The sequence below is a fragment of the Lethenteron reissneri genome, chromosome 7 (assembly GCF_015708825.2).
Source record: "Lethenteron reissneri isolate LAM-NWPU_2019-01 chromosome 7, ASM1570882v1, whole genome shotgun sequence".
NCBI classification, from domain to species: domain Eukaryota; kingdom Metazoa; phylum Chordata; class Hyperoartia; order Petromyzontiformes; family Petromyzontidae; genus Lethenteron; species Lethenteron reissneri.
This window is the reverse complement of record NC_083785.1, coordinates 2,422,330-2,431,795: the sequence shown is the minus strand read 5'-3', so window position 1 is coordinate 2,431,795 and position 9,466 is coordinate 2,422,330.

Sequence of the window (9,466 nt, the reverse complement as noted above, 5' to 3'; positions counted from 1 at the left end):
ATTTGAGGGGGGGGGTCTGACTTTTTGTGACGCCGTGTGACTAAGAGTGGAGGGGGGGGGGGGTCAAAAATCGTCCAAAATCTCGTGACGTCATTTATGGACGGCCTCTATGCGCGTGTCCCACGTGACGCAGACAGCGCGCATTGCCTAGCGCGTCACGTGGGATGTGTTGAACAATCATTGGGCGCGTGCAGCGTGTAACGAGCTCGTTTGAATGTTAAAGGAGTAAAGTGGTCATCGCGGAGAGACGGAGCGTGGCCGTGGAGTGGCCGTTTGGAAACCCCCCGTGACGTCAGCCATCTGACAACAGGGTTCAGTAACGAAATGTAATGAACACCTGCTTAGTCCATAGGGCAGGCCGCCCTATATTCATAATACAATACAAATTTTAAAAATAAAAACAACTATATACTAGTACTCTTGGGTTTTTTCGGTAAAGTCACGTAGGTAAAAATAAATAATAAGCAACAAATAATTAAATAATGGAAATTATAATATTAATACATTTCTTTTATAATAAAATACGTTTTATTTCTATTATTATGGATATTATTTTATTATTTACTTATTTTATTTATTTTTACCTACGTAACTTTACCGAAAAACCCGAAGAGTACGAATCCTTGCAGTCACGAAATCTTCAAATCTAGAAAATATACTGGTAGTTTACTATATTAATTTTTGGTTTATGACAAATCTCAACCAACCCACCCTGAGTTTCAAGACTCGATATTTGGCCAATTCCACCACTGCAGGATCCGTGAATTAGCGTGACAGAGAACACGAGACGGAGCGTTTTTTGACACCATCGTGGCCATCGGTGATCTGATAACGCACGCGGGTGGTCGGTAGCACGGCCACGTGCTCGTAAAAAAAAACAAGTTCCCCATACAGTCTTCGCGGGCTGTCGGGGCAAGGGCTGTTCGCGAGCACCTGTTAAGAAGGCCGGCACGGCAGTGGGTCGGGTGCTGATGTTTACACATCGCACCAGGTACTCATTTGAGGTTGAGTCGACCTAGGGGAGGCCCGGGATCGGGTAAAATAATCGTCACTGGTGTTGGCCGTGAGCAGGAATCGAACCCGGGTCGCCAGGTTCGTAGCGCAGCGCGCCAACCGCTACACTACCGCTCCCCATACACACAGATACACACACACAGATACACACACACACATACACACATACATACACACATACACACAGATAGACACACACACATACCCTGGCGAGCACATACACTCCTAAAATAACTTGTTCTCGCTGAAGCGTCAACGTTACCGTCTATTAAAAGCACGCGTGTGCGTGTGTGTGCGCGTGTGCGCGTGTGTGTGCGTGTGTGTGTGCGCGTGTGAGCGTGTGTGTGTGCGTGTGTGTGCGTGTGCGCGTGTGCGCGTGTGTGTGTGCGTGTTGGCATGTGTGTGCGTGTGTGTGTGTGCGCGTGTGTGCGTGTGTGTGCGCGTGTGTGTGCGTATGTGCGTGCGTGTGCGTGTGTGCGTGTGTGTGTGCGTGTGTGGGTGTGTGTGTGCGTGTGTGTGTGTGTGTGTGCGTGTGTGCGTGTGTGTGTGTGCGTGTGTGTGTGTGCGTGTGTGCGTGTGCGTGTGTGCGTGTGTGTGTGTGCGTGTGTGTGTGTGCGTGTGTGCGTGTGCGTGTGTGCGTGTGTGTGTGTGCGTGTGTGTGTGAGTGTGGTGCGTGTGTGTGTGTGTGCGTGTGTGCGTGTGTGTGTGTGTGCGTGTGTGTGTGTGTGTGCGTGTGTGCGTGTGTGTGTGTGCGTGTGTGTGTGTGTGTGTGCGTGTGTGCGTGTGCGTGTGTGCGTGTGTGTGTGAGTGTGTGTGTGTGTGCGTGTGTGCGTGTGTGTGTGTGTGCGTGTGTGTGTGTGCGTGTGTGCGTGTGTGTGTGCGTGTGTGTTCGAGTGGGTTTGTTTGAGTGGGACGCGGTAGTGTCGTGGTTAGCGCGCTGCGCTTCCGGACCCGGCAGAGACCCGAGTTCGATTCCCGTCCACCAGTGACGATTCTCTAAACCGGTCCTGGGCCTCCCCTAGATCGACTCAACCTCAAACGAGCACCCGGTGTGAAAACATCGCCACTGGGGAAACAAAGGCGGTCGTGCGTGGTTGCTAGCCACCCACCCCCCTTCGTGTGCCGTGTCTTCCTTTGCCACCTTGAATGTGCCTTGCGCCAGAGTTGAACTCTGCGTGTATGTGTGTGTCCAGTGTATATGTGTGTTCAATGCAGATTTGAACAGATTTCGGACTTCCCCTAGGTATACTCAACCTTAAACGGGTGTTTGCTGCGGTGTGTATACAATCAACACTGGGGAGACAAAGGCGGCCGGGCGTGGTATTGGCCACCTCTTGTGCCGTGCCGGCCTTCATAGGTGCTCGCTCACAGCACTTGCCCCAACAGTCTGTTAAAGGCTATACGGGGGATCTTCATCTGTGTACTGTGTACGTATGTGTTATGTGGATATGTGTATGATACACGGGGTGTCCTCAAATTAATATACCAACACGAAAGCTCAATAGTTCGAGTGGTATTCGAGATACTGACATGAATTTGATATGAATATTTTAATTAAACTTATAAGTTTTAGTTTGTTTTGTGGATATCGAATTTTGGTATTTTTCATTTCAGGAGAAACGCCACTTTCTGATATAATGACACGTCCGTCCGCTAACCCGCCCTTAACACCATTAGATTTGTTCTTATCTCTATGATTTAAAAAAAAGTGAAGCCTTACACTTGGAAACCTTGAAGAACTTAAACATCGTTTCGTTGATGCTGCTGCTGTATTATCATCCATCCCTACGGTTGTGCTGGACAATGTTTCATCAACGCCAACTTTGGTTGATCATAGTGAATGATGGACCACGTGTAGAAGTTGATTAATAATTCAAGAATATCTAATCAATACCGTAACAAATTAAATAAACTAAAACGTATTACATGTGTTCATGTTGACGACATAAGAGTCTGCTGACAGAAATGTCGACATCTTCTTGAGAATTTTGGGGCAGAAGACACAGAGAGGAACGTGGAAGCCGATGACGACATCTGCAGTGGACACGCACGGGGCCCCGATCTGCCCATGTGTCGCGATTGTATTAAATTGACGTCATTATCTCGAATAACAATAACACGATTCGAAGTTATTTTTGGATATATTCATTTTCGGACCGCCCTGTATATGTGTGTGTGTGTGTACGAGCGGCAGCTATACACAAAGATTCTAGATTAGAAATTTTCGTGACTGCAAGGATCCATACTCTTCGGTTTTTTCGGTAACGTCACGTAGGTGAAAACAAAATAAAATAAAATAAATTTAATTAAAATTTAGTTGTTTTATTTTTTTCTTATTTTGTTTTCACCTACGTGACTTTACCGAAAAAAACAAAGATTATACACTAAGATGTACAATATAGTACATGTGATGTGCCATGAAGAAGGGTCATTAGGCCGAAACGTCGTCCATTATACACTTTTGTTTATTTTATGCCTACAGTATGATTATTCATGTTGTTGAGTGTGTTATTATTGCTGTTGAGTGCGTTATTATTGCTGTTGAGTGTGTTATTATTGCTGTTGAGTGTGTTATTATTGCTGTTGAGTGTGCTATTAATGCTGTTGAGTGCGTTATTATTGCTGTTGAGTGTGGTATTAATTCTGTTGAGTGTGCTATTAATGCTGTTGAGTGTGTTATTAATGCTGTTGAGTGTGGTATTAAAGTTGTTGAGTGTGTTATTAATTCTGTTGAGTGCGTTATTATTGCTGTTGAGTGTGTTATTAATGCTGTTGAGTGTGCTATTAATGCTGTTGAGTGTGTTATTAATGCTGTTGAGTGTGCTATTAATGTTGTTGAGTGTGTTATTAATGCTGTTGAGTGTGTTATTAATGCTGTTGAGTGTGTTATTAATGCTGTTGAGTGTGGTATTAAAGTTGTTGAGTGTGTTATTAATTCTGTTGAGTGTGTTATTAATGCTGTTGAGTGTGGTATTAAAGTTGTTGAGTGTGTTATTAATGCTGTTGAGTGTGGTATTAATGCTGTTGAGTGTGGTATTAATTCTGTTGAGTGTGTTATTAATGCTGTTGAGTGTGTTATTAATGCTGTTGAGTGTGTTATTAATGCTGTTGAGTGTGTTATTAATGCTGTTGAGTGTGGTATTAATGCTGTTGAGTGTGTTATTATTGCTGTTGAGTGTGTTATTAATGCTGTTGAGTGTGTTATTAATGCTGTTGAGTGTGTTATTAATGCTGTTGAGTGTGTTATTAATGCTGTTGAGTGTGTTATTAATGCTGTTGAGTGTGTTATTAATTCTGTTGAGTGTGTTATTAATGCTGTTGAGTGTGTTATTAATGCTGTTGAGTGTGTTATTAATGCTGTTGAGTGTGGTATTAATGCTGTTGAGTGTGTTATTAATGCTGTTGAGTGTGGTATTAATGCTGTTGAGTGTGTTATTAATGCTGTTGAGTGTGGTATTAATGCTGTTGAGTGCGTTATTATTGCTGTTGAGTGTGTTATTAATGCTGTTGAGTGTGGTATTAAAGTTGTTGAGTGTGTTATTAATTCTGTTGAGTGTGTTATTAATGCTGTTGAGTGTGCTATTAATGCTGTTGAGTGCGTTATTATTGCTGTTGAGTGTGTTATTAATGCTGTTGAGTGTGGTATTAAAGTTGTTGAGTGTGTTATTAATTCTGTTGAGTGTGTTATTAATGCTGTTGAGTGTGGTATTAATGCTGTTGAGTGTGTTATTAATTCTGTTGAGTGTGTTATTAATGCTGTTGAGTGTGGTATTAAAGTTGTTGAGTGTGTTATTAATTATGTTGAGTGTGTTATTATTGCTGTTGAGTGTGTTATTAATTCTGTTGAGTGTGCTATTAATGCTGTTGAGTGTGTTATTAATGCTGTTGAGTGTGGTATTAAAGTTGTTGAGTGTGTTATTATTGCTGTTGAGTGTGTTATTAATTCTGTTGAGTGTGTTATTATTGCTGTTGAGTGTGTTATTAATGCTGTTGAGTGTGGTATTAAAGTTGTTGAGTGTGCTATTAATGCTGTTGAGTGCGTTATTATTGCTGTTGAGTGTGTTATTAATGCTGTGGAGTGTGGTATTAAAGTTGTTGAGTGTGTTATTAATTCTGTTGAGTGTGTTATTAATGCTGTTGAGTGTGGTATTAAAGTTGTTGAGTGTGCTATTAATGCTGTTGAGTGCGTTATTATTGCTGTTGAGTGTGTTTTTAATGCTGTTGAGTGTGGTATTAAAGTTGTTGAGTGTGTTATTAATTCTGTTGAGTGTGTTATTAATGCTGTTGAGTGTGGTATTAATGCTGTTGAGTGTGCGTGACTAATGCTCTCTCAGTTAAGGTGCAGCGCTGCAATGTCTTGATCACTCCACTGCTGGCAGAAGGTCCTCCATTAGACTGCACGCTAGACTCTGCAGGGTGTTTGGCCTTCTCTTCCACGTTTGGCCAGACGTGTTGGAGGAGCTAGGAGCATCCAGATTTTACCCCAATGCCGATCGACTGTGGTTCAACCCGTTTTGTTCTGCTGGGTAGACTGACATTTTTACGATTTTTTTTATCATACCAGGTAAAATCCACTGAGTTATTTACTTGTTTTTCAAAAGCGACCTGGCCACAAATGATGGCTCAACGGAAGTGGCTTATCATCACGTGGACATTTATAGCAGCCAAATACTCTAAACGCGTGACGTTGATTTATAAATGTGGAGGGAAAAGCTGAAGGACCCGGAGAAAACTCCACGCGATCACGGGGAGAGAGAGAGAGAGAGACACTGCAAACTACAAACATACAGCAGGCATCGTCAGGGTCGGGATCGAACCCACGAGCTCCTGAATACGAGAGGGGGGGGGATAAAGAGGGGGGGGGGGGCTTTGATCCAATCGCTCCCATTGTTTCAACTCTCGCACCGGGAGGTCGAATCGAATCGGCGTCCTCTGGATTGAAAGTCGAGTGGTGGCGACAACCATTGCACCACCGTGAGCAGCTCCCATCTGTTTAGCAATACGGTCACGTGTTTAATTATAATCAAGCGTGGAGTGATGGCATTCATAACTAAATACGCAAAGACAAAGACCCCCCGTGTAGCATTAATAGACTGTCGGGGCAAGTGCTGTTGGCCGAGCCAGCACCCACGTCCCGGTCGCCTTTGTATTCCCAGTTAGTGGCGATGCTCAACACAGCGCGCCAAGATTCTCGTTCGAAGTTGGGTCGACCCGGACCAGAACCCCGAGGCCGACCTCGGGGGTCTCTGGCCCAGGACCGTGCCACGCGTTCACAAGTTCGTCACCGACGTTGGCCGCGAACGGGGAACGAACTCGGCTCGCCGAGTGTCGCGGCGCGGCGCTCTGCGCAGACGAACTCGCTTCTTCCTCCACGCGCCGTGAGTGACGTCGCTCGCGACACACTCCGTGCACGCTCCGTGTGGCGGGCATCCAGGTGGGGGTCGCGTAGCGGTCATTGTGAACCCGGCAAACCGAGTTCCATTCACGCTCACGGCCAACAACACCGGTGACGATTTTATCTGAATCGGTCCTGGTGCTCCCCTAGGTCGACTCAGCCTCAAATGAGTACCCGGTGCGGTGTGTAGTAAACATCGCTACTGGGGAGAGAAATGCGGCCGAGCGTGGTGTTGGTCATCCACGCCCTCGTGTGCCGTGCCGGCCTTGACAGGTGCTCGCTAACAGCACTTGCCACAACAGTCTGTTCAGGCTATACGGGGGATCTTTATCTGTGTAGGTTGGGTAGGTGGGGTATGCACGGGTGGTTATCGGGCGGGGTGATGGCCACCCATCCCATCGTGTGCTCGCAAACAGCACTTGCCCCAACAGCCTGTTAAGGCTACACGGGGTTTTTTTGTCTTTGTGTGTACGTGTTTCGTGTGTGCGTAAGTTTGTGCGCATTCGTATGTTTGTGTGTGTGCGCGCATCCGTATTTATACACACAAAGTGCGTATATTTATACACACAATGTGTCTATGTATAAACACACAAGGTGTGTATACAATGCGCAATCAAATGAACACCACGTTCAAGCACAGACACGCACACAATGACAAAGATCCCCCATATAGCCACAGACGACGGGGTGGGGCAAGTGCCGCTCGCGAGCTCATGTCTTCACACACCGCAGAAGGTACTCATTCGAGGCTGAGCCGATCTAGAGGCGCTCAAACATATTCGCCAGCGCTATTGCTCGGTGAGCGGGAATCGAACTCGGGTCGTCGGATGAACCGTACGTCGCAAACAATATGGAACTATCAGAACGCGGCAAAACGCGCGTGCAGAGTCGAGTCGACCCAGGCGCTACTCTAGGAGTACCAAATCCGCTCCCGACGCACGCGGCTTTCACGCACATTGATGCTCGCACACGATGACTGGCACACGCGTGCGTACAGCGACAAAGATCCCCCCCCCCCCCCGTATTCCATCTTGACTTGAAGCTTTCGTGGCTGCAGGAATTCATACTCACGATGTTTCGATCGCAACGCAAGCGACGAGCGCTCGTGTTGCGATCGAAAAGTCGTCGTCGTTTTTTTGTTCTTTTTCTTTGAACCGATCTGCGTTACTTTACCGAAAGACCCAAATGATATCTCCCCGTATTGCCCACAGCGGATTGGACACTTGGTGAGGATGCCCCCCCCCCCCCCGTAGACCCCCCCCCCTGGAACTCTATCGGGCGAAGACGCCGGGCTCGGCCCAGGACACGCTGCTGTTGGCGTGACGATGTCGCTCGGCTGGCCTGGGAATTACTCATGCAGGAAGTGATAGAGTCTGTGTCTAGTGTAGTGTATAGTGTAGTTTATCGTCGTCTATATTGCAGTGTATAGTAGTGTAGTGTATAGTGTAGTGTATAGTGTAGTAGTGCATAGTAGTGTAGTGCATAGTAGTATATGGTAGTGTATAGTGTAGTGTATAGTGTAGTAGTGCATAGTAGTGTTGTGCATAGTAGTGTAGTGTATAGTAGCGTATAGTGTAGTAATGTATAGTAGTGTAGTGTATAGTGTAGTGTATGGTCGTGTATAGTGTAGTGTATAGTGTAGTAGTGCATAGTAGTGCAGTGTATAGTGTAGTGTATAGTAGCGTATAGTGTAATAGTGTATAGTATAGTAGTAGTGTATAGTGGTGTAGTGTATAGTAGTGTATAGTGTAGTGTATAGTCGTGTATAGTGTAGTAGTGCATAGTGTAGTGTAAAGTCGTGTAAGGTGTAGTGTCTAGTAGTGTATAGTATAGTAGTGTATAGTGTATAATATTAGTGTATAGTAGTGTATAGTGTAGTGTATAGTAGTGTATAGTGTAGTGTATAGTAGTGTATAGTATAGTGTATAGTGTATAGTAGTGTATAGTAGTGTATAGTGTAGTGTATAGTGTAGTGTATAGTAGTAGTGTATAGTGTAGTGTATAGTGTAGTGTATAGTGTAATGTATAGTGTAGTGTATAGTAGTGTATAGTGTAGTGTATAGTAGCGTATAGTGTAGTGTATAGTGTAGTGTATAGTGTAGTGTATAGTGTAGTGTATAGTAGTGTATAGTGTAGTGTATAGTGTAGTGTATAGTAGAGTGGGAGGTGTGGACCGCCTCTACTCAACACGCTGCTGTGGTGTATAATAGTAGTGTATAGTGTAGTAGTGTATAGTGGAGTAGTGTATAGTGTAGTAGTGTATAGTGTAGTAGTGTCTAGTAATGTAGTGTATAGTAGTGTATAGTAGTGTATAGTAGTGTATAGTGTAGTAGTGTATAGTGGAGTAGTGTCTAGTAATGTAGTGTATAGTAGTGTATAGTGTAGTAGTGTATAGTAGTGTATAGTGTAGTCTATAGTGTAGTAGTGTATAGTGTAGTAGTGTATAGTGTAGTAGTGTATAGTGGAGGAGTGTCTAGTAATGTAGTGTATAGTAGTGTAGTGTATAGTGGAGTAGTGTCTAGTGTAGTAGTCTATAGTGTAGTAGTGTATAGTGTAGTAGTGTATAGTGTAGTAGTGTATAGTGGAGTAGTGTATAGTGGAGTAGTGTATAGTGTAGTAGTGTATAGTGTAGTAGTGTATAGTGTAGTAGTGTATAGTGGAGTAGTGTATAGTGGAGTAGTGTATAGTGGAGTAGTATATAGTGTAGTAGTGTATAGTGTAGTAGTGTATAGTGGAGTAGTGTATAGTGGAGTAGTGTATAGTGGAGTAGTATATAGTGTAGTAGTGTATAGTGTAGTAGTGTATAGTGGAGTAGTGTATAGTGGAGTAGTGTATAGTGGAGTAGTGTATAGTGTAGTAGTGTATAGTGTAGTAGTGTATAGTGGAGTAGTGTATAGTGGAGTAGTGTATAGTGTAGTAGTGTATAGTGTAGTAGTGTATAGTGTAGTAGTGTATAGTGTAGTAGTGTATAGTGTAGTGTATAGTGTATAGTAGTGTATAGTAGTGTATAGTAGTGTATAGTAGTGTATAGTGTAGTGTATAGTGTAGTGTATAGTG